This window comes from Phalacrocorax aristotelis, chromosome 2 (genome assembly GCF_949628215.1).
Source record: "Phalacrocorax aristotelis chromosome 2, bGulAri2.1, whole genome shotgun sequence".
Lineage (NCBI taxonomy): Eukaryota > Metazoa > Chordata > Aves > Suliformes > Phalacrocoracidae > Phalacrocorax > Phalacrocorax aristotelis.
The window spans coordinates 98,030,044-98,053,725 of NC_134277.1; the positions used below are offsets into that span (position 1 = coordinate 98,030,044).

The 23,682-nt window shown below is 40.3% G+C and overlaps 1 long non-coding RNA gene across 2 annotated transcripts in view; it reads left to right on the top strand.

Annotated features, from left to right (window-relative positions):
* Window positions 1-11,831: 11,831 nt before the first annotated feature.
* Window positions 11,832-23,682, top strand: part of LOC142053187 (uncharacterized) — a 71,128-nt gene continuing 59,277 nt past the window's right edge. The window contains exons 1-2 of one of the 2 annotated variants that reach the window (XR_012659111.1): window positions 11,832-12,555; window positions 14,897-14,994. This is a non-coding gene — a long non-coding RNA (uncharacterized LOC142053187). The remainder of the gene's footprint in view (window positions 12,556-14,896; window positions 14,995-23,682) is intronic. The other variant, XR_012659110.1, reaches the window with a different exon arrangement.

Below are 23,682 nucleotides of genomic sequence, written 5' to 3' on the forward strand. Positions count from 1 at the left end.
ACACTGATGTATAGCTGCATAAACTGAGAAATGTTTAGCTTCCCAAGCATTTTACATGATAAGATGAAGAAATAGACAGTACTCTCTGCTGTGAAGGTAAAATATTCTGGTTGTTAATTTTTTGCTTCAACAAGGACATAACGAATTGACGTAATTTATTCAACTGCCCTGGCAGAACCATAAATGAACAATAAGACAAACCCCAAACCAACCAAAACACAGGGTTGAGCCTTAATTCACAAGTTATGTCAGTTTCATGCTCACCAATGAAGCTCAATTTAACTAGATTATCTTGAGTTAAGGTCTCCTAAAAACTGTAGTAAGAGGGAACTGATCGACTTCTCAGCTCTTACTGTTAAGGCGGTATAAAACCTGCTGCTGAAACCATTTACAATTTACCTCTGAGGACATTTTCAAGTAACTATTTCAGCTATGCACTGAAGCCAAAGAGTACACACAGAAATGTTCCGTGTGTTTCATTCTCTCCAACACACCTGCCTGCTTTTTTTTTGGTCTTAGCAATGCCACCTGCCAGTCAACTCCCATGCTAACATTAGTGATAGATATGTTTGTTCTGAAACTCTAGGAAGTGTGAGAGTTGCCTACGAGTGTTAGAAGGACACTAGATTTTTAAAGGATTCATCTCCTAAACAGAAGTTGTACATAGGTTATGTATTTGCTCATTCAGGCCCTTTCATATGATTTTCTGAATGAATACATGAGGCTTCATTCACACTTGGAGTAAACGTATGAAACCATATTGCCTTGAATTATACTTCTGAGTTCATCCAAGTAAATTAAAGTAAAATAATATCAATAATTTGGAATAAACAAATTAAATCGTAAATCAGATTGTGACTGGATATCAGCAGAGACTTCTTGTTTCCCTAATGAGACTACCTGAAAGCCTGCAATATCTTTTAGCCCCTCTTTTAACTAGGAAAGCTGACAGAAAGTTTCCTGTGAGGAGTCTCACTTTATAAGGTGATTTATTTCAGGACACGAGAACATAACTATGTTGAACCCTCCAGTGATGCATGGCCCATTTGTTCTCTCATCCTCTGTTTAGAAGAGAAATGGATATGTGGGTGTTTCTGAAAATCAAAAGGCAGAGCAACTCACCAGGTAGAACTCAGTTAGAAAGACAGATGCTTTTGTAGGCTTAGGTCTATTTCTATATACCAGGTTAGGTTCCAGTTGAGCCTGCTGTTGAAGAGGGTTTTTCTACACATCTTGCAGATCTATTGCAGTTTCCAAGCACAGACTGGTTTTACACATGGTACAAGTGATATTTGCTTCTTTATTCTGGCACTTCCTGTACAATTACATGTGTCTTTTAAATAAAGATTTAAGATCCCTGCCCTACAATCTACAAAACCACAGACGGTTGACCTCTTTGACATCACTAACTTCATTTGTTTGTGAAATGCTGCTCATTCACCATTCATATTCTCTCTCACCTTTCCTCAGTATCTTCCTAATTTCCAGCCGTGACTGCCGAAGTACATGATATGTACCATGTTCCTTTCCATTAGCATAATTTTTTCTGCATTGCCAATTCTTGAAGTTACAAAAATGTGGCTAAATGAGGAGGTAAAAGTGAGCCATTTCGTGGCCTTTCTCTTTGGCTGCCTTTCTCATTTGTAAGGCAACTCTGGCTGAAATAGTAAGTGGCATGAAGAGAAAAACAGACTCTAGGCTGTTTCTAAAGCTCTCTGTCCCACGAACGACTTACTTAGCTTCATAAAAATGTTTTAACTACCGTCTTGATTCTTTAAAGTGCTTCTAAGGAATATTTACATCCTAAATATCTCTTGGTGGGACACTGAGTCTCACCACGACATTAAGTTTTGGAGCCACGTGTGCATAGCTGCCATCATCTGGCCCCTTGCTGTCCATTCTTAGTAGAACTGCTAAATTTGCTTCTTGTTCAATTTCATGCTTTATTTAAGTTGAAGGAGCTCCCCTTTCTTTGGATATTTTGGAGCTTGCTTCTGAGAAGCAATTACTTCAGATGTCACAAAATTTCTGTTCTTAAAATGTGCCCCTGTGTTACATTTTACCAGTTAATATGAGGATAATTTAAATAATTTGATATGAGAAAGGACTTAAAAGTTACTGTCAGAAGGTACCAGGCATTAATTCTGTTTCCAAGGGTCATTCACTTTCACTGACCATGAGACTGTGAGTGTGAAATGACTGCAGAAGAAAAGGAGAAAGTACAGCTTTAGTTGGTTTCTAGCTCTTTTTTGTAATTACAGTCTCCCCTTTCTTTAAGAAATCCCTTCCTACTTTTCATGTGTGAGCAATACCAAGAGGGGGCAACAGGGTGGAAAGTAGTGCTCTCATACTTGTCCCCCTCTGCCTTCAAGGGCTGAACCAGAAGACAGGATAGAAGATGGTAGGATTAAGATATGTTGTAATGAGGTGTGCCCATGTTCCATCTGGTAGGACTACGTGAAAAAAATTGTTCCCCGTCCCGTGAAACACAATTCCTTCCTGAGATCCACCAAGGATGGGGGAAAAGGGGAAGAGCACCCAGACAAAACTACGCTTAATGGATCAACTGCAGGGTATAAGTAGGAGGTATATAAATACATAAGATAAAATAGAGCAACATGTACGAAGACAGTGAGTGTTAGCTCTCCTTTTAGCTGGAGGAATGTGTGTATATACTTGGATATTTTGGAAGACATTCAAAGAGTTTCTCTGTTTTTAGACACACACACATGTTGCTTCCCATTATCCAGGAATGTTTCTTTTCTTGGGCCAATTTCTTCTGTGCATGAGATGAATATAGAAAAACCTCCAGGTAAGATGTTTAAAGTAATGAAAGCATAGAACTCGAAACAGTTTTTACAATGGTTTCACATATTTTTCTACTGTTTTAATCTACTTAAGGAATATTTTGAGTAAGGAACACTTAAAACATTTGCTTAACACACCTTGCAAAACAGACATCGTAATGTAAAATGTTGTTCTGCGATATTGGAGGATGAACAAGTACAAAAGTGTTCCTGTAATACACTTATTTCTTGGTTTTTTTTTTCTATGAAGTATAAAAGTGACTTGCAAAAGCATATTTTCAGTGTAATTACATGTAATGCTTCTCCAGTATGTTTTTTCCTAAAGGTAGATAAAACTAATCCAACCTTATTTGACTGGCTTTTCATTAACCTACAATTCAGCCCATAGCTTCGCATTTGCCCTTCCTCCTCTATACCTCTCTTCCTCTTTGCTTTTCTTTTCCCTTGATTCTGATGCCTGTCCAGTTGAATCTCTCCACTTTCCCCTCCATTCTCTACTTTTGTCCCTTTCTCACACTCTAATATCTAGCCCAGAAAGCCCCAAATTTTGCTTCCTACATGCACCCATTCTTTATTTCTTTTTCCTGAATCTACCATGACCAAACAATTTCCTCTTCCAGCAGACATGCTTTATTCCTTAACAGAAAGTACTACTTCTCAACAGCAGTTGAGAAGTTCTCCATGTGAGTAAAGTTGTTTAGTTGAGAAGTTCTCAATGCATACAGAATCTGTTATTTATATTATATTATAATATATTTTTATATATATTTGTAGCTTATTTTCACTTTGGATTTTCTCCATTCAATACTCAAATACACCCTTTGTTTGCTTGATCTTTGCAACTATTTCTAAAAGACCAACGAAGCCCTCATAATTTATATCCACTTTCTTCCCTCTTTCCTTAACACTTTCTTCTTCTTCTTAATAGTTTCTCCATCTGTCCTGGTAAACCTGTTTTCCTCTGTTTCCCAGTTTTCCTTGTTCACATTCCCGACTTTTGAATCAGATAGTGGGTGATTCATTTGACCTACTTGAGATGTGTACAGCAAAGCGAGATGAATTGTACCACAGAATTGCCTGTTTCTTTTTATGTCTGTTAACTACAAAGGGATACTGGATGACTCGTTTAGATACAACTATCTACAAAGTTAGAGGAAATCTATTGCATTCTTTTGCCCAGATAAAACCGGAAAGCCGAGAAAACTCAATGTATCAGACTCCCCTGTTTCAGTCTGGGCTGAATGTGGAGGTACTTATAGAATTCATCCATTCTACCAAGTGTAGAGCTGGACTGGTTGGGGGGCAACAAATAGGATGAACTGGTTAGGAAGTAATGTCAGGCTGTTGCAAAGAAAGGCAAACATCTCACTGAGATGATAAAACATGGAAATGCCATGCCAAGATATGTAAATAAACTTTCTGTTCTATCATCATGCTCCAAGTATTAGCAGGAACAAACTATCCAGCCTGGGCTACTCAGAAATATCAGCTATTAGGAGAAGTTGAACAACCTGGAGCAATTTATCCTAAAGAAGAAACCTCTGAAGGGGGATATGACATTAGCCTTCAAATACATAAAAGATTGATGAAAAGAGGAGAGGCACAATCTGTTCCCCCTGTCCAAGGTGCACGGGAGAACATACAAAGAACCCCAGTTGCAACAAGAAACATGATTTAGAGCTCATTTTTTTCTACATTTCTTTAACTGTCAACACAATCAAAAATATCTTACTCTGTGTGTGTGCGTATATGTTTTAAAAGCCTTTCACGTGAAAGCCAGCTGGTAAGTGCTAAGCTGTAAAACTGAGGCTCAGGTTTCAACTGGCTGGTGCCTAGGGAACAAGAAGAGCACTGTTTCTCTGATTCATAAAAGGGGTGTGTGCTTGTCACCATCTCTCTTATCCTTTTGTCTGTAGAGAAACTGGGCACAGCTTGGGGCTATCAGCTGAGAAAACAAGCCTTTAAATCATAAGCTTCAGGCAGTTAAGTGAAAAGTATCAGTGTTTGGTTCTTAGAGGAGGGACTAGCACCTCCACCTTATTATCATTTTAGGCTCTATTCAATTTCATTGGGAACTCAGATATGAGCTTTTATATCCGATCGGTGTTTGAACACCTTCTCATCTGTATATGGCTTCCACATCACAGAGGCATAAAAACCCCACAGAAATATGAGGGAGAGGGATATTAGAGACGTGGAAGTTTCAAAATGAGAAATGAACTTTTTCCCTTCTAACACACTCAACAAGGTACAGACAGAACTAGCAGGGGAGACATACTGAGGTGGATCAAAAGTGACAGAAAGACAGCTGTGCGTATCTGGCGCACATTTGCTGGAGTAAACCAGCATCTGTATACAATAAGCCTCGCAAATTTTGGTTTTGGGAAGGATTCACTTTTCCAAGTTTTTTTCTTTATTTCTTAGTGGTGGCTCTAACAAGCAGCGGCTGGCAAATATTTCTGAGTTGGCAGATGTCTTTAAAGGATAATGCATATTTTCATCCTGGAGAGAACTGGACTGGATCTTTATTTCATAAATATTATACAGTCATTTTTTTTCTGCATCCTCTTCAGCCTAATTCAGTGAAGCATAAGTAAACAAGGCTGACAATGTAGCACAACTCACCTTGAAATACAGAGATGGACATTTACTGACCATGGTAGGAAAAGTACTTACTCTTTAAAATAATGAACATAAAAGGTTGTATTCTTTGATAACGTCAATTGACGTAGCTCTGGTGATTTACATCATCTGATTATCTAGCTGATATTCTCAGCATAGGATGAGAGTATTTTTTCAATGCACCTTACCAAAAAGTGAAAAGTCAAGTTTTATTCAAACTGAAGACTCAAAAGTAGTATTTTTAATGTAGCTTCTCCATCATTATTTATTTCTATCAGCACATCTTTAACTTGAGACAGGGCTATATGTGCAAGTTTCTGGGAGCCCTTAATGGTGAAAAGAGTTAATTATTATTAAGAATGATGAAAGATATCAGCAATCCTTTGATTTCTTAAAAAATTATCTCTCTGACATATATATATATTTCTGTTCAGAATATACATGAATGTACGCATATATACCTGCATATTTTTTTCAGAACTTAAGATCTTTTCCTGGCATCTCCTCCAACAGTAGTATATTATTCATAGATGTAGTCTTGCAACATGCTTACCATTACCTTGACATCAAAGGAAACTGACTGTAGTTACTAACTTACATTTAGGGTGCAATCTTTTGTAAACAGTATATTTTGCATCTTAAACTGCTTATTGTCCTGTTGCCACCATTAATTTCAGTTTCTGAATAATAACAGGGATGCTAATAACAGTAATAAAAATATAAATTATTATTTCTTATTAGAAAAAATATGATATTTCTGTAACTTCTGAAGTACTATGAAGTAACAGAAGTTACAGAAAATATAAAATCAAATATTTCCTTAGCTGATAATGATAATTCAGTTTTTTATTTCAAAGCATCCTTTTTTCTTTACCTGCTCCTATGAAATTAGTCATGGATTTCCTGTCTGCTGGCATAGGGAACCAAACTTCTTTCTATCAAATTGATTATAATCTTATATATGGCAGAAGAACATGTTTTAGTTACATTTCCCACAGCTTAGGATGTTTCTGAATGCTGTATTAAGAAACTTGTACAATAGGATTCTCTCTGCTATGCCGCAAGAATGCTGAAGAGGCATTAGGAAAGTTTGAGAACTCTGTTTAATAAAATGATGACGATGCTAGAGAGTCCATAAGGAACTGGACAGCATACTCATAGGGAATCAGGACCCAGATTGCTCTTTCAGTAAACTGACTTTTTCATATGAGAATGGAACATCTACTGCTGGAGTACCTGCAAGAACCTTTCACCAGCTCCTCACATAGCCTTGCTGACTATAGCTTGAAAAATGTGGTGTGAAGATGGGCTCTTTCTTTGCTCCTAATTTTTTAAAAAAAGTGACTGCCACTTTCTTTTATGCAAATACCATTCCTGCTGCTGTGGTAAGCTCTGCCTTGGTCTAGAAAAATGCACCCTAAAATAGCATTAGGTAGAAGGACACAATGAGCACTCAAACTCTACAAGAGTTAGGATCTGGTAAAAAAGTTGCTTTTTCAAACATACATTTTTAAACTCAAAAATCTTATAGTAATCAGAAAATGTCACGCAAGATGAGTATTCATGTAATCACAGAAAATGCTTTGCAACATACTATTAGAATGTTTGCAATGGGGCTGATCACAAGACAAAGGAGAATAGTTTGGCAGACAATGTTAATTTCACCCAGATGATTTTGACATCAGCTGTAAAAAGTTGAGTTGTTCCATAGAGGAAATATTTTGTGCCGAACAATTTTTGGCTGAGGCAGGAGAACAAAAATAATAACAGTGCCATGGTGTCCCCCACCTTCCCCGGGTGTAATGAATCACAGTACAGCTAGGAGTTGCTTAGGTAAAAAGATTACCGATGGGTCAGTGACCTAAATTCCAGATTTACTTTTTCTCATTTTTAAAAATTATGATTATATTACATATTTGTTATCCATTATATTACATTTCAATGCAAATAACATGGAAAACTTTGAAAAGAATACCACTCTTGTAGGTGTCTGTTCTGTTGTCAAAATATGTGTTCAACAGCTTTCAGCAGCATGTTAACAACCCATCTGACATTGAAACCATGTTTGCTCTCCTGTTGAACCTTTGTCTTGAATCTCCACTTTTAACGAAGGGCAGGGCAGGAGGATTTAAGAGTGGCTGGCTGCGGAGGTCAGCAGGTGGGAGAAACAACAGTCCTATAACTCACCTTCAGTCAATTTCACTGCAATACAAACTCAGGATGATGAGAACTGTGCCAGCCGCGTATGTGTGCCGACATGCCGCAGAGTGTGTTTCATGATTCATCAGCCGCACCATGATTGATTGACCCAGCACCCCGGCAGAGCCCAGAAATTTTTTACTTGTCTCCAAATGTGTTTCGTGATTCTTCGGGCAATCTCTGATTGATTGGCATGTAGGCAGAACCTGGATTTATTTTTTTCCATGCCCCTCAATGTTTGTTTGATGATTCATCATATATACATATTGATTGGCACATTGGCAGAGTCCAAAGTTTCTTTACATCACAGAATATTGTTTTATGATTTTTCAGGTAAATTGACTGTTTCCTGCTAACACTTGTAGATAAATTCTGCTAGTGTGGACTGGAGGGAAGAATACAGCCTTTCGCTTAGAGCTCATTAGGGCAGTGATGGAGGATGGGGTCACACAGTTTGGCCAGAGAGAACAGTTCCTTTTGCTTGAATGTATAGTCGGTCATTGCACTTCTTAAAGAGCTGAAAAAAACTTACCTTGAAGAGACTGTTAGAAAATGCAAAGTGAGGGCATTACTTTTACACATTAATTCTTGTTAATATCAGTCTGGTAACTATGCTGAATAGGACATCCAAGCATGACTAAAGGAAAGAAAGGCCTTATCTAAGTCTGTAAAGAGAGTAGATTTTTTAATGACACTTTAAACTGTGGCACTTGCCTTGCATCACCAAATCATACCACTGTTCTCTAATTGGCTTTTAACCGCACACCCATTACTTGAAAGTCAAAGCGAAGGTTTTAAAAGCTGGCAACAACTTTAGCACTGGCACTCCAAAATGGGAGTGACAAATCAGATTCTCTTTTGAATACTTGTAGACAATTATTCTTAGGTCATCTTTTTTTTCCCCCCTCAGATGAATAACATTTGTCCAGGATGATGGATTCACAATTTGTAATTCAAAAAATGATTTATTTAGCATTACATGTCATTGTGTAAGAATTGACTCCGTGACAAAAGTTTCTGGGAAGTTGATCTTTTCTTTTGTCTAGGAAGATGGATGCACTTTTTAAAGTCAGGTTTCCTCCCACAGTTATTGAGACACAGAGACTGGCACCTAAAATGTATACCTTATGAACCAGGAAAACTATATCCCATACATTTCTACATAGTCTGTGCATATCTCTCCAGACTCTGCCCACACTAGTATATTTCCACATCTACAGAAAATATTTTATTGCCTGTTTGGAGTCAGTGTGGAACCTTTCTTCAGGAAAAATGAAGCCTGAACTGTAGATGTAACTCTTGTTATTCCAAGAGATAAATATGAGGTTTATATGTTTTCAATCATTTGTCCCCATAATTAGCCTATTTTTTATGTCTACTTTAGTACTAAGGAAGAGCATAGATTGAGCAAGGTGTCACACGGATCAGTTAACAAAATTGTTGTTCCTGGACTAATCTGAAGGAATAAATGGAAAGGGAGAAGAGAAAAACATAGGGCCTTTGAAATGCAGAGGAATGGATAAAAGGAACTTGACTTCCTTCTGAGTAGCCTGTAACATAAAGGCATTAAAACTAAAATTATAAGCTGACAAATATTAGCACAGCAATGAAAATCATGGAAGAATTGAAAAAAATGCCTTTTGATGAAAGTCACAGCCTAGGTGGTGTTAAGCTCTTTGCCAGGAAGAAGAGGGTAAGGACAACATTTTCTAAGATGGCTTCCTATATTAAGCCATATGGTTCTCCTGGTTGAAGAAGAACTTGCAACCTTCGTTCTTCTTTCCTCCCTTCTTTCTCTTTCCATGCAGGATTTCCTTCTCTGGGCTCACCTCCAGACACATCTGTCACTGGAAAGGACTACCTCATTCTGCTGTTCAAATTGCAGAGAGCTCAGCCAGCCAGTGAAGGTCTCCCTCCCTCCCTCCCTCCCTCCCTCCAAGGCAGGGATCCAACCGCCTCTACAGCGAATGTTTGAATTTGTGTTCCTTGTGACTTCAAGCAGCTGAGAAGGCATGTGTGTCATGACTTCTGCAGGTCTCTGACATTACTGTTGGGTGCCTGTTTTAGATCTTTTATAGTTCTTCCTTTGTTCAAGAAAGTATTGGTATCAATACCAAGCCAAACCTTTTCCTCTTGTCTGCATCAAAGAAGTCCACCCAGGTTTGCTAAGAAAGAGGATTAGAAAAATCACTGTTTCCTCCTTAATTGACATGGTCCCCTTTGGATTTTGGCTTACAATGACTAAACTTTAACTGACTCCTCCACTCTAAGAAAGGCTCCTTAAATTTTAAATTCCACTGCAGAAGAGATTTCTTCAACTTATTTACGTAGTTTTTAAAAGTACTAGCTAAATGGGAACTGCTTTTTTTTTTTTTCTGCTGAAGGAAAGATCTCAAATGGCGTAAGACTCTTTAAGACTCTTTTCCCTGCTTCTTGGCTTATTTGAACATGTAGCAATAAATGTATGACAAATGATTAATATAATCCACATGAGAGGGAAGCTGATGGGAATGAAAGCGAAGAAGTCAGTTCTGCATTTTTTAAATAATTGGGTTTCAGTTTAGTCCAAGCCATCATATTTTTTTTACCACATTAGGAACTAAAGCCTGAGATGCTATTTATGAGTCTTTAGAAACTGAACAAAAAACCAGCCATTGTGTTGGGGCCCCGGGACGTGCTTATGTTGCCTACGGACTGGTCTAAAAAGACAATGTGTAATATGTAATGTGCACTGACTTGCATCTCGTGAAGTCACTTATGCACTTGCCAAGAGCAAAATACTGGTGTGTAAACACTTTAATTTTACTCAGCCTGTTTTTCTGACATCTTGTACATTTTGTGGCCAGTTATGACTGTTCAAACAGTAGAAAAATGTCATAAAAACAGGGAAGATTTTGAAGCGGGGTTATCACAAAACCCAAAGCAGATAAAATTGGGGTCAATGGAGTCAGTTTAAAGATAATGTTTGCTAATAGAAGACTCAGCTAAATTTATTACTAAAGCCTTCTGCTAATCAGATTGACAGTCAGCACTGAAGTACTGTACTGTACATACTATTTGTCTGATACGGTTTAATCATTTTGTAGTTTAATTTTGTATTTAAATCCTTTGCCAGCTTTGGGTTAAAAAGCACAGTTTAGAAAATGTGCATATTTTCATTAAACAGTACTATGTCTTGTTAAACTTTTGCATTTTGACATAAAACTAGAATATACTGTGGAAACATACGCACCACAAAGATGGCTGTATTTGTATGCAAAACTGAAAAGAAGCCCAACCCCCAATTTTATACATTACTGGTCCTGCGTACTTGCTGTTTAAAAATGGGAAAATAATGTAAGAAGAGGTAAATGGAGGTAGATCAAAGCAATTTTTGGGCTTTAGTTATTTCTGGTGTTGCTATGGAAGAATGCTTCTGGGATCTGGTGCCCTTTTCAACCCCCGGGAGGGAGGGCAGTCACCCACCATTTAATGAGAAGCAGAGATGGGCCTTTCACCTGCCACCACATGAAGGTGGCATCATGGAAACCTCCGGCATTCAGTTTAGCAGTTACACCTGGGAAGAAGAAAGAGCGGGCCGCTCCTTCCCCACGCACTTGCATTTCGGTACATGTTTCTACACCTCCTGATCTCAAAGAACAGTGAGGTATCTGGAGTGTGACTGTATGCAGGGAAGGAATAACAAGACACCTGATGAAATCCAGATAAAATTGTCGGTTAATTTTTCAGATTCTTATAGGAATGTGGTTTTATTTGCAGTTCATTTATGCCTGGGCACTCTAAAATAATATTACTATATAATAAATTAATCTGGCCACTGTAATGTGAAATAAAATCAGGTTACGCTTACACAATGAGTCCTGACATTATGACTTGACAGCGATTGAAGAAGGGTCAAATGAAATTATTTTTTGAGAGAGTCTCAACTGTATGACATTTGGCATGCTTTGTGTTGTGTGACCGCCCGTGATTGATAGTCTTGAGCAGTAGTGCCGGTTCTTGTTTGTGTATTCACAGGCACGAGGAAAGCAGGGGCTGGCACGCTCCTCCCTTTCCTGGCCCAGGGATACTGCCAGGTGTGCTTATGGCTTTGTGTCCCTACCGTTGTACCGTTGGTCACTTCCACCTCCCGGGCCTTCAGACTGGTGCTTCTCCATTAAGAACCTTTCCAAATAATTCTTGCGCTACCACAAGAACTCTTGACTCCAGACTCGCATCACACCGTGCCCTCATTGAATCTGTCTGTAATTTACAGATCAGATTTTTATGAGGAAAGAACAGATCTGTCTGCCTGCCCAGAGAGAAAATATTTCTAAACAGCAAACAAAGTAGCATTTTCATAAGGGCACCTAGTAACATTATGGGAAATACTTCCCAGACTGAGTAGAGAAGCGTGCTTCCAGTTACATGTAATTAGTGGCAAAATCCAACAGGTGGCACAAAAGTATTTGAATTTTATATTGATTTAAATCATATGCCCTTAAATTACCAAATAAACTACAGGGGTATTGAAAAAAAAAAAGAAAAAAGAAAAAAAGGGGAAAAAAAGAGGGAAAAGCGTTACAGCCGTGCCGCGAACTAGGCCCTGCCTCCGCTGAGCGCCGGGAGGCCCTGGCGGCGGCCGGCGGCTCCCTGCCCCGCGGGCAGCCGCTCCCCGAGCCCCTCTCCCCACTGCCCCGGCAGGGGACACACCGCTACCCCCGGCCCTCCTCCCCCGCGGCAGCGGCGGCGGCGGCGGGACCGGGGCCGGGAAGGGGCTGCCCCCCACCCCCCGCCCTGCCCGGCCCGGCCCGGCCCGGCTCGGCTCGGCCCGGCCCGGCCCTGCCCGGCGGGAAGCGGGGCGGGCGCCCTCCGCTGGCCGTCGCGGGGAGCGGAGCGGGGCCCGGAGCGGCTCCCGCCGCGCCGCCTGCCTGCAGCTGTGCCCGGGGTAAGCAGGGGGCCGCGCCGCGGGGGCGCCGAGACAGGCGGGAGCGAAGCGTGAGGCGACCTTGTAGCCCCGCCAGCCCCCATCCCCCCCACCCGCCCCCCAAGCAATGCTTGTGCAGTGGGGAGGGGAGGGCTGGCGGGAAGGGACTGTCTGGGCTGGTGAAAGTGGGGTGCAGGCAGCCCGGCCCCGCTCCGGGGTCACGCCGGCTCCCGGCTCCAGCACAGCCCCAAGGCCCCCGCTCCAGTGTTGGCCTCGCACATGGAGCAGATCTAAAGAGTTGCATCCTTGGCTGCTACTTTTCCATCTGCCCGTTAGGTTGTCCCTTTGGACAAGCGTCTCCTGGTTTTACTGATATAAGAAACCACCTTTGTAAATTAAATAAATCCATGAGTAAAGATCTTGGGCCTTAAATTATGCCTGCTAGGTGGTACTAATGGTGGTTTTATAGCACGCAGAAGGTAACTGAGATTTTTTCCTAACAGACTTGCACTGGAGGTTCGGGTGGGAGGGAGAAGACATGAAGATTCTCAGACACCTGTGGAAAAGAATGTTACAAAGGCAAGAGTTGCCTGGGGTAGTGACACCCGGGAGATGCAAGCACAGCTTGGCTTTTCACTTTGGAGTGTATTATACTATGAACATCAATTATTGAAATTAAGTTTAAAATGTAAGTCTAGGCTTTATGAACTGATTCACAACAATGGAACATAACTTATCTGATTACTGCCTTTATTACTAAATTATTGTAGTGAGTCAGGTGGAGTTTTACTGACGTTTTTGTTTGCAAACATGAATGTAGGAGCCATAAGGAATGACTTAAATTCTTATGCAGCGGTGCACCTAAACCTGGGGCTTAAGTGCAAGTCAAAGGTGTATTTGAGAAGTTGACCAAGATGCGTGAAGTTTGCTGAATTTACTAAGAGTAAGGCAGATAAAGAGAGGTGAAAGAGAATTGAAATTGAAAGAGAAGAGAATTGTCATAGATTAAAAAGGGAGTACTGTTTGGCATAAAGTCTGTAAGACTTGGGGCTGTGATAAAAGAAATTAATTAATGCCATTTTACTTTATACATTTATTCCTAATTAAACAAAGGTATTGTGAGCACATCATCTGTGACTTGTAATAGAGTTAACTTACAGATATATAAATGTCAGCCAACTTCTTAGTGAAAAGAGGCTGCGCTCTAGGATCCAGCCAGACTGGAGCAAATTGTGGTAATAAATGGCAAGTGTACTGCTACTGATCAGAAAGGAGCTTCAGTTTGAACTCAGAGAGCAACCAAACCCCACCACTAAGCAAATGAATGAGCTACAGGGCTTAGAAGAAACTGGTTGTTAGGATGCGGGACTGGGCAAGTGCTGTGCTGGAGTTAGAACAGACATCTGTACTGTGTGTGTTGCTGGCTTTGCAGCCCATATAAAGTTCAGAAGAAGGTCGGTCTGGTAAAAGATTAAGGAAGAACATCACTGTTCATTTGTTTCCGTATCCCATTTTCCAAAATGGCCAGAATAAGCGAATGTAGACCGGGGCTGGAGGATTAGAGTGTTTTTCTGGCAATCAGCTTGCCCGGCCAAGCTCTGCTTGCATTGCAGATCACAACTGTTGAAAGATGCTGGGCTACCGAGATCTTATAGAGGTCTGTGAGGTGCCGTTCCAAACCAGGCCTAAGAAAAACAAGTCCAAGAGCTATTTCCAATATTTTAGCAGTACTGAAAAATTAAGGGAAAAAACCCCAAACTCAATTATTTGTTTATTCTGTGGAAAACAAAATTAAAAATTACCTGGACACAAAACCCATACCTATAAATTTGGGTGGAGCTGCTAGTCACAAGCGTCAGATATGAAAGTCATTCACCCGTTGGAGAAATGGAAGGATATAAAATAGAAGCAGCAACTAAAACTCTTAAGAGTGACCATAAAATTTTAGCTCTGGTCTAGGCAACTGGAGAGCAATAACACCGGGCTGGGCGTGAAGCGCACTAGGATGGTGACTCTTTGGGCAAGGAAACCTGTTAGTAGATGTCATAAAAATGAAATACAAATTGTAAACGTGTAGGAAGTAAATAGAAACTGGAAAATGTCAGGGCTCTGAGAGTACCATAGGCCTTAATGGCCCTGAGCAGCCTCACCTGGGGCCTCTGCCTACACGCGTGCCCATGGACCCAGACGCCCCATGCTTAGAACTCAAGCTCAGGCTTAGAACTCAGGTGCACTTCTAACTTGTGGGGGGACCTCAGACCTGTGTTGTAGGTAGCTTGTCTCCTGGATAGATGCCTTTAGATGTACTTTATTCCTTGCCTTCTGCCTTGTCTTTGGACCTGTGTTGTAATCTTATTTCCAGTTCTGTCTCCTTTTGCACCTGACTGGGCGACCTGCATGGGCTCTGGACCTGGCCTGTCACTTTGCCTTGTCTGGGACTGTCAGAGGGCCCTGTTACCAGTAAGTACCCTGCTCTGCATACTGTGTTCAGATGTTGTGGGACTGTGCCCTGGTCAGTGAGGGTACTGCCTGCCCTGGCTCACGCTCAGCTTGGGGCTTGCCTTCCCCTAGGGATTGATTGGCCCTTGCTGCTCCCTGATGCAATGTGAATCCTTCTAACTGGTTGAAATCGATTAGGCTATGGTTGATAAACACACATTTATCCAAAACTGAGATAACTGAGCCTGCAGATTTGACCTCTGAAATTTGAAGAAGAAAGCTGGAAAGCAAAAATAAGGGTTAAGTAATAGTTGGTTTGGATTCTAATTTGATAAATAACTGCTTAATAAGTGGCAGGGAAAACATCCTAAATTTTTATCCATGGAAGTTCCTCATGCAGATGTGGGCTAGGTGAGGCAAGCTGCGTGAAAGGAGTATGTTTTCACAGTTGATTTTTCCAATTGACAGAGTTTCCTTGCTTCAGGGATAGAAACCATAGTGGCAGCTAGGTGTAATGAATGGGAGCTCGGTGAAGAGGAGGGATTTGTTGAGTCTTGCCTTGAAACTTTCTTAATGGAATGAAATTAGACAGAATTCCTTGAAATAGAAACAGCTCCCTGACAGTTTTGCCAAATAACTCTCTCAAACAGCAAACACTCAACAAAGGGGAGGGCTGCTGCATAGCATGAGGCTGTTTATCTGGTGCAAGTGGGAACAGAAAAAAAGCACAAAAGGAAAGGAGAAAGTCTTGTTCCAAGACATTGGTAGTTTGGGTTTTTTTTAAAGGAACAAAAAGGCCAAGATAGATGTAATCGACAAGGGTAGCATAAGCTGTTTTCTGAACGCTGAACCATTAAGTAGCCATCTGACCAAGTGCCCCCACCAGAAAAGAAAGAGTTGTTGGAGGTTATTCAAGAAATGTATCAAGAAGCATGGGTGTTCGCTATCCCTGTCTCCTACTCGTATCTTGATTCTTCAGGATTTTGAATTGTAAACTGCAAAAGCTGAAGGAGGTAGGGTAATAAAGAATACAGGGTGGTATACATTTATCAATATTTATAGTATGGTACGATGACTTTGTGTTACGCGGTAGAAACTTCCACAACTGAAACATTACTAATAACCTGTGATAAGTGTATGGCCAAAATTAAAATGAATTAAGGCCAAGTAAACTGAAATTAAGCCCAAATAAACCAGCCCAATAAACCAGAGCTGCTTCAAAAAAATGTTGTGTTCTTTGGGCCTACGGTCAAGGAAGGGGGAATTCCTACTGGTGATGACAGCGTATACTGTATAGGCATTACTAGTACTGTAAGCACTCCCAGATGTGTGCAGTTTTACAGTTTTTAAAAGTAGTTGCTTTTGTGCACGGAGAAGGAAGTCCGTCTGAATGTGACTTGGCACTGACATGGTTAAAACCAGCTGCGTTGGCCTCCTTGGGTTTCAAAACAGATTCTTGCATACATGGGCTTGGGCAGTCTTGAAGCAAACAAAAAGGGCTTATACAGAAAATGGAAGTTTTATAAAGAGAGAAGTAAATGGGTCACTGAGTGGTGGGTAAGTCTAAGGAGTATTTTCACTTTTTAGGAGTATGAGGAATTTCTGTGACTAAGGCACTGTTTGCATTTGGCTCCTTAGAGTTCACAGTTGTCATGGCCAGACTTGTCCAGCTGGAAAATCTGCAGAGCGATGATGTCGTGATCAAGCAGAGATGTGGCACTGCTGAAGTCTGAGCTGCAGTAGATATCGGAGTTTGAGAGAGGGTGATAAATTTGCTTTTCATGGCTTGCAGTAAGTGTACACAGAGAGTCTTTGAAAGGCTGTATGGTTGCAGGTTATGTAGACACAAATGGGATCCAATTACATTAAGTAACTGATGAGTTTGGCTGTGGCAGCACAGAAGTTAACTCAAGTTAGAAAATTCAAATGAAGCTATCCATGAACCTAAATTAGGGTGTACGTGCCCAAGCTGAACTAAGATATGTAATTCTAGGCTACCTGAGATGGGTGTCTGGAAACTAACATAGGTTTGACCACATAAGCAATGGTTAAGTATTACAGTGTACGTAAAGGCTGAAAGAAATAGAAATGTCTTAGAAAAGAGATACCAGAAGACATATGTTTAAAAGGAAAAAAAGGAAGATACAGCTTCCATAATTAGAAACTTCCTGATAAAATAAAAAAGCTTGGATTTTAAGCTTATAGCTTAAATAGTTGTTTTAAGAAAGAGGAACAAATAGTGATTGATTAGTATGCTTATCAGCACAGTTGAAAAGGGATTTCCAAGGCTATGCCACGATTCAAAATCACCAGACTTCTGTTTGTCTCCTACATAGTTGTTGTGGTTTAGCCCCAGTCAGCAGCTAAACACCACAGAACAACTCCTGTGTGATGGGGGAGAGAATTGGAAGAGCAAAAGTAAGAAAACTTGTTGGTTGAGGTGAAAACAGTTTAATAACTAAGATAGTAATAGTAATAACGTTAATGATGATGATGATGATGATGATAATATAATGAAAAGGAACGTAACAAGAGAGAAATGAAACCCAGGGGAAAATAACAAATGATGCAACTGCTCACCACTTGCTGACTGATGCTGCCAGTCCCTGAGCTGCAATCGCTGCTTCCCCTGGCCAACTCACCCCGGCCAACTCCCCCCAGTTAATATACTGGGCGTGATGTCATATGATATGGAATAACCCTTTGGCCAGTTTGGATCAGCTCTCTTGGCTGTGCCCCCTCCCCTCCCGGCTTCTTGTGCATCTGGTCGAGCATGGGAATCTAAGAAAGCCCTTGACTAGTGTAAGCACTACTTAGCAACAACTAAAACATCTCCACATTATCAACACTGTTTCCAGCACAAATCCAAAAAACAGCCCCATACTAGCCCCTAAAGAAAATTAACGTTATCCCAGCCAAAACCATGACAATAGGGATACCAGTAGCACATGTGAATCATGACTGATTAACGTCTTTCTCTGAGTAAATGTGATCTGAAATGTGTTACGTGGTTTTTATCATGATGTTTATTCCTTGAGCCTGGTGTTTGCAAATATTTCAGAGATGCTGCAATTAGAGATTGCAGAGATACTGAAGACTCCTCAGTTTTTACTGAAGCAAACCAAACATTTTTTGAGTTTTATATGCCAAAACCAAATCCCGGTACTCTTGGGTAGCTCTTGAAAATATCGATGGAATTCTTCATGCAAGTTTGTGAGCGGAAAATGTGTTGTTTTGCTTAAACTGGAATTCAGAGATGCAGTCTATTCTGGTATAATCTCAGAAGATATAGAAATGTGTAACTATTTACTTCAACTGGAATTTTGTAAGAAGATGTGGTTATGTGCTGCACTAGCAGAAGAATGGAGCTATGTGAATACTCCCACCTTAGTGACAGGTGGTAGACTGACACTCTGAACGGTAGACATTTTGGAAGGAGATTCTTCGTTATGTTTCTGCCATTCTGTTACATCTGTTCCGCCTGTCTTTGCTGTGTGCAGAAGTGCACCTCCAATAATGTATACTTTGAATTGTTTTTTCTTGATTTCTATTAGACTGAGTTAAAGCTGTTCTTTAAGAAAACCTGATTTTCAGGGTTTTAATGCAGCCTTGGTGCCTTTCAATTATAGTCCTTTGAAAACTATCCTGGTTTGGATGGGATAGAGTTAATTTTCTTTCTAGTAGCTGATATAATGCTGTGTTTTGGATTTAATATGAGAATAATGTTGATAACACACTGATGTTTTAGTTGTTGCTAAGTAGTGCTTACACTACTCAGGGACTTTTCTAGCCTCCGATGCTGAGCCAGGGGCCCAAGAAGCTGTGAGGGGAGGGGACACAGCCAAGAGAGCTGATCCAAACTGACAAAGGGTTATTCCATACCCTATGACAACATGACATCATGCCCCATATATTAACTGGGGTGGGGGGTTGACCGTGGGGGCCATGATTGCAGCTCAGGGACTGGCCAGGCTTCAGTTGGTGGGTGGTGAGCAGTTGCATCGCTTGGGGTTTTCCCTGTGTGTCGCTTCTCTCTCTCATTGTTTTCCCTTTCATTACAATATTATTATTACTATTTTAATTATTAAACTGTACTTATCTCAAGCCACGAGTTTTCTTACTTTTGCCCCTCTGATTCTTTCTCCCATCCCACTGGCGTGGGGGAGTGAGCGAGAGGCTGCATGGTGTTTAGCTGCCCACCAGGTTAAACCACAACAAAAACCATACTGCATAACACTCTCAAAGGTATTTTAAGCAGACATAGTATAACCAGTTGGAATTCTACATAGCCAGTTAGTCTGTCCACAGGATCATTTACTCAAAACTTAATAATTTAATATAGAACCAAAATGTTCATTGTCCAAAACGTCACATTGGGTTATTTTGTTAGTACCTTTCAGGGTTAAAACTCCACGGGAACCATGGTTGTAATGGTTGTAAAACTCCATTTTAGTTAGAAAAGTTTCAAAAGATCAGCGGTCAGATAACTAGGAGAATAAGAAACACAGGACAGCAAAGAAGAAAGGTCTTGCTGTAAAAAAAAATAATTTTTTAATGCCAAGTGTATACTTGGGTTGTTTAGTGTCTTCCTGGGTGTACTTAGTTTCACCAGATATTATCAGAAAGCTCTGATAATATCCAAAGGTCTGATGACACATAGGCTAAACAGATATGAGGAAGCTGAAGGCTGAATCCAGTTGTTTCTGATGCTATTCTAGCCAAGTAAGATGTGACCTCGTGGGAGGACTTTAAAAATAGTGGTAGCAAAAATTGAGTTTATGAAGGTTAACAAGTATCACATTATATGGAAAAAAATTATGATCGTGTCATATGGTGAACCAGCATTGTGTTGGCTCCCAGGCCTGGTTTTTTGTGTAGTAGGAGGTCTTCCAGAAAGAGGCCACAAACTCTACTCCTTTCTGGAGTGAATGGGAAATGTCTACTACTTCTCCTTGCCAGTGAGGTTTAACAAAGAGAGGAAGTGGTTTGTGGAAAGTGAAAACGAATAGGTCACCTGCAGGGGGAAGTGATCAGTCTGAGAAGCATCAGTGATAGCAATATGCTAAACGGGGAAGTTGAGATCAGAGACAACTACACCATCTTAGCAGCAAATGAAGATCCACCACCCATGGCAGGAAAGGGAAGCTTATGTAGGCAATAGGTGGTAAGATTCACCACCCACTGCTCCTAGGAGGAAGCAATATCTCCTGAGCAACTGTCTCCTGAGACTGATGGAGAGAGTAACCTGTTCACCTGATAGGCTGGGGCATGTGTTGCCTCTTTGAATACCAAATCTGATATGGTACTTCAAAATCTCTGAGGTTGATTGAGGCAACCCAGCATTGCCCACCTATGTGGGTATTGTGCTAGAAGTGATCCCGAATGGATCAAGACTAGACTGCTGGCATTTAAAGCAGGGTGAGTGGATCAGGTTTTCCAATTAAGGTTCGCACACATATAGATATCCTGGAGATAAGTGTGTGGTCACAGAATGGACAGTTTTGTGGCCATAGGGTAGCCACTTCTAAGGAAAAATGGGAAAAGTCTATTGTTAGCAGTTGTTACCATTGGACTTACCGGTTCACTAACCTAGTAAGAAGACAACTTTCTATAAAAGAGAAGGAAGATAAAAGAAGTCTAACTACATATGTAACAGTCTTGGACAAGGACAAAAACTAGAAGGTACAGCGTTATTCAGGTCTATGCAGACAGCTGGCTGATTCTGATGGACCGCTTGGGTGACCATGATAAGAAGAAATAAGCAGGAGGAAACATGAAGTCTTAATACATGATGAAAATTATGGTTTAGTTAAAATAGGAGAGAGGTGAAATGACATGAGAGAGAAGTTAATAGGGAGTTTTGTCTGGGGAAGGAAGAGTCCCAATATCAAAGAGGTGTATTCTCATATTCTAAGATGCAGAATGCAGAGGGGAGCTAAGCCTGCTCAAGTTTTCTCAGTCATGAGGGGGGAAAAAACCCAACACCACCATGATAATAAGAGTTTGTGACAGGCCACTGAAGCAGGATTTTTGCTAGTGATTTATAGAATCATCTAGAGTACGTACAGGATTTAGTGATTAAATAGAGGAATTTAACTGTCCGGATTTCTGTTGGGAAAACAATATAGCAGGACACAGACTATTCAACAGGCCCTTGAAATGTACTGGTGATGTTTTTGATACAACTTGTGAAAAAACCAAAAATACCCCAACAACTACAGGTGAAAGTATTCTAGATTTGATTTTTGCTTTTGAGGGTGAACTGAGACTGTTCAGGCAGAAAGTAAGACAGATAACAGTGACCAGGAAGAGGTGGCCTAGGAGGACTACTGGCAAATCAGAAATGGTGAATTTTAGGGAAGTAGACTTTAGTGAACTCAAGCATCTGGAAGATATAATTTTCCAGGAAACTCGTCTGAGAGATAAGGGAGCGAAATGGGGCAGAGATTCTTTAAATACATGAGGAGTAAGGACATACATAATTTTCCATTTTGCATGAAAGATAAGAAACATAGTAAGATAGCAGCTTTTTAAAATCAGGAGTTCTTCATTTAGCTCAGGTGAAAGAAAGATGCAGAGAGGAAGAGAAAAGATGAGGTTACTCTGAGAAGCACAGTGAAACCAGGAAGATAATGGCACAAAATAGGAAACAAGTTGCACAAGTAGCAACAAAAAATTGGCTGCACGCTCTAGCATTAAGAGGAAAGTCAAGGAAATTGTTATTCTGTGGAGGGGACAAATTTGGTTACTTTGGACAAATAACACCTAGGAGACAGATGTCATTAATGTGTTTTTTGTTATCAGTCTTCACTAAAATGATCAGCTGCAAGAGGTAGCTAATTCATTGTGGTCCAGTGAGAAAGATGGGAATCTCAGCCTTGAATGAGGAACATACAATTTAGAAACAGTTAAGATAAGGTAGATGTTGCCAAATTGGCTGAGCCCAAGATACTTGCTCACAGGGTAACTGCAGAATTACCTGCTGTAATCAACAGCCTCTGCAGCCAGACCTGGGATGGGATGGTTGCTCATAGTTTCGTAGTGTGTGAACTCTGTGTTGGCAACTGAAATGAAATTTGTGTTGGTATTTGAATTCATTTTCTCTTCTGCTGTTCTGTCACGGAGGAGTGACATAGCTTCCTCTCCTACAAAGTTATTCCAGTTTCCCACCTGTAATTAAATTCTGTGAAGCCTGCTCTCCTGTATCGTAAGATATACAGCTGCCACACCAAAGGATTTTAGACTGGTGTGTGTGCGAGGGAGGCAAGGTTTTACACTGACTTTTGCTGTCTCTACCTGAGGAAACCAAATAAAATGGTTTTCTTGAGGGGTAAAAGGGGATGCGGGTGTTCAAGTATTTGTTTGAACGGTGTGAGAGAAGTAGAGTTAATAAATTCTTGAACCATTTTATGCAGCCTGTTTCCACTTGTAGCCTGTTATTTTTCTGAGCTTACATGTGCATGGATTTAAATAGGGTGTCTCTTGGCAGGTTTTGCTTATGATAGTTGCTGGTCTGTAGATAGTTACTGAATTTTAGGGCTTACTTGTGCTAGAGGTTTAATGTGCATCCTTGAAAGCTGGGCAAAATATCCGTGTCTATAAATTCACTCCCATACTAGGTTTAGGGCAAATAATAGAACAATCCTAATTCTAGTCTGAAATTGGTGATTTGTTTAGTTAAAATCACATCAAATGTAGTAGTCATTAAAGTAGTAATTTGTTTTCTAGACAATAAGTTATGCTCTGTGGAAAGTCAATTAGATAAAAGTCTTATTTTTATGGTATTACAAATCAACATTTCAGAGCTATTTTTTCACAACAGAATTGTACTGTAGTAGAAGTTTCAAAAATTTGGATAAGATATTTATTCTCCACTAAATTATGGGATGTTTGGGTAACATTTTTGAGAAAAATAAAGCGGGGTGTGTGTGTATATATGTGTGTGTGTATATATGTGTGTGTGTATATATGTGTGTGTGTGTGTATATATATCTGATCTAAAGACCTCTGTGCAGAGATGTTGTATAGCTATATAGCATATATATGTATTTTGTATATACACACACATGCATGCAGCAAAGATGCTTTTATATAATAAAATTGTATTGATAAGGAGGACATAATTCCTTAAATACCCATGTAAGGTAAATGTAGAGGTACTGTAGAAATACAGTAGTTACATGTTGCCATATAACTGTTAATTTGTTACGTATGTATATGTATGTGTGTGCACATGCATTCTCAAAAAGCCACTTCTGTGCGTCTCAGTCCTAATGCCAGTGGATTCAGCCCCTGGAGCTGGTTTGGTTGGTCACCAGGCTGTAGTTGCACACACAGGTCAGGAACCTGTTACCTGAGCAGAGCAGGGGAGAACAGGCTGTGTGTGACTCCAGCACATCCCACCGTAATCTACAGTTACTGAACGACTCCTTGTGCTTTGAGAGAGCTGCTGAAATTGCTTTTTGTGTCTTTGGCAGTACAAAACTACTTTGCGCATGATAAGAATCTAGTAACTTTTTTTAACTACGTGAACTAAAGATTATTTAGTTATTATTATATAATAATATTATAATATTGTTACTATTATAATAGCTAAAGCTATTAGTACAGTAATTACTGAGGCAGGAATCTAATGGTGTGGTTGTGAAAAGTGTTGGGGAGTATCTTAGAGTGAGAAGTGTTTATAATCACTCTTAAATGACTGAAGTA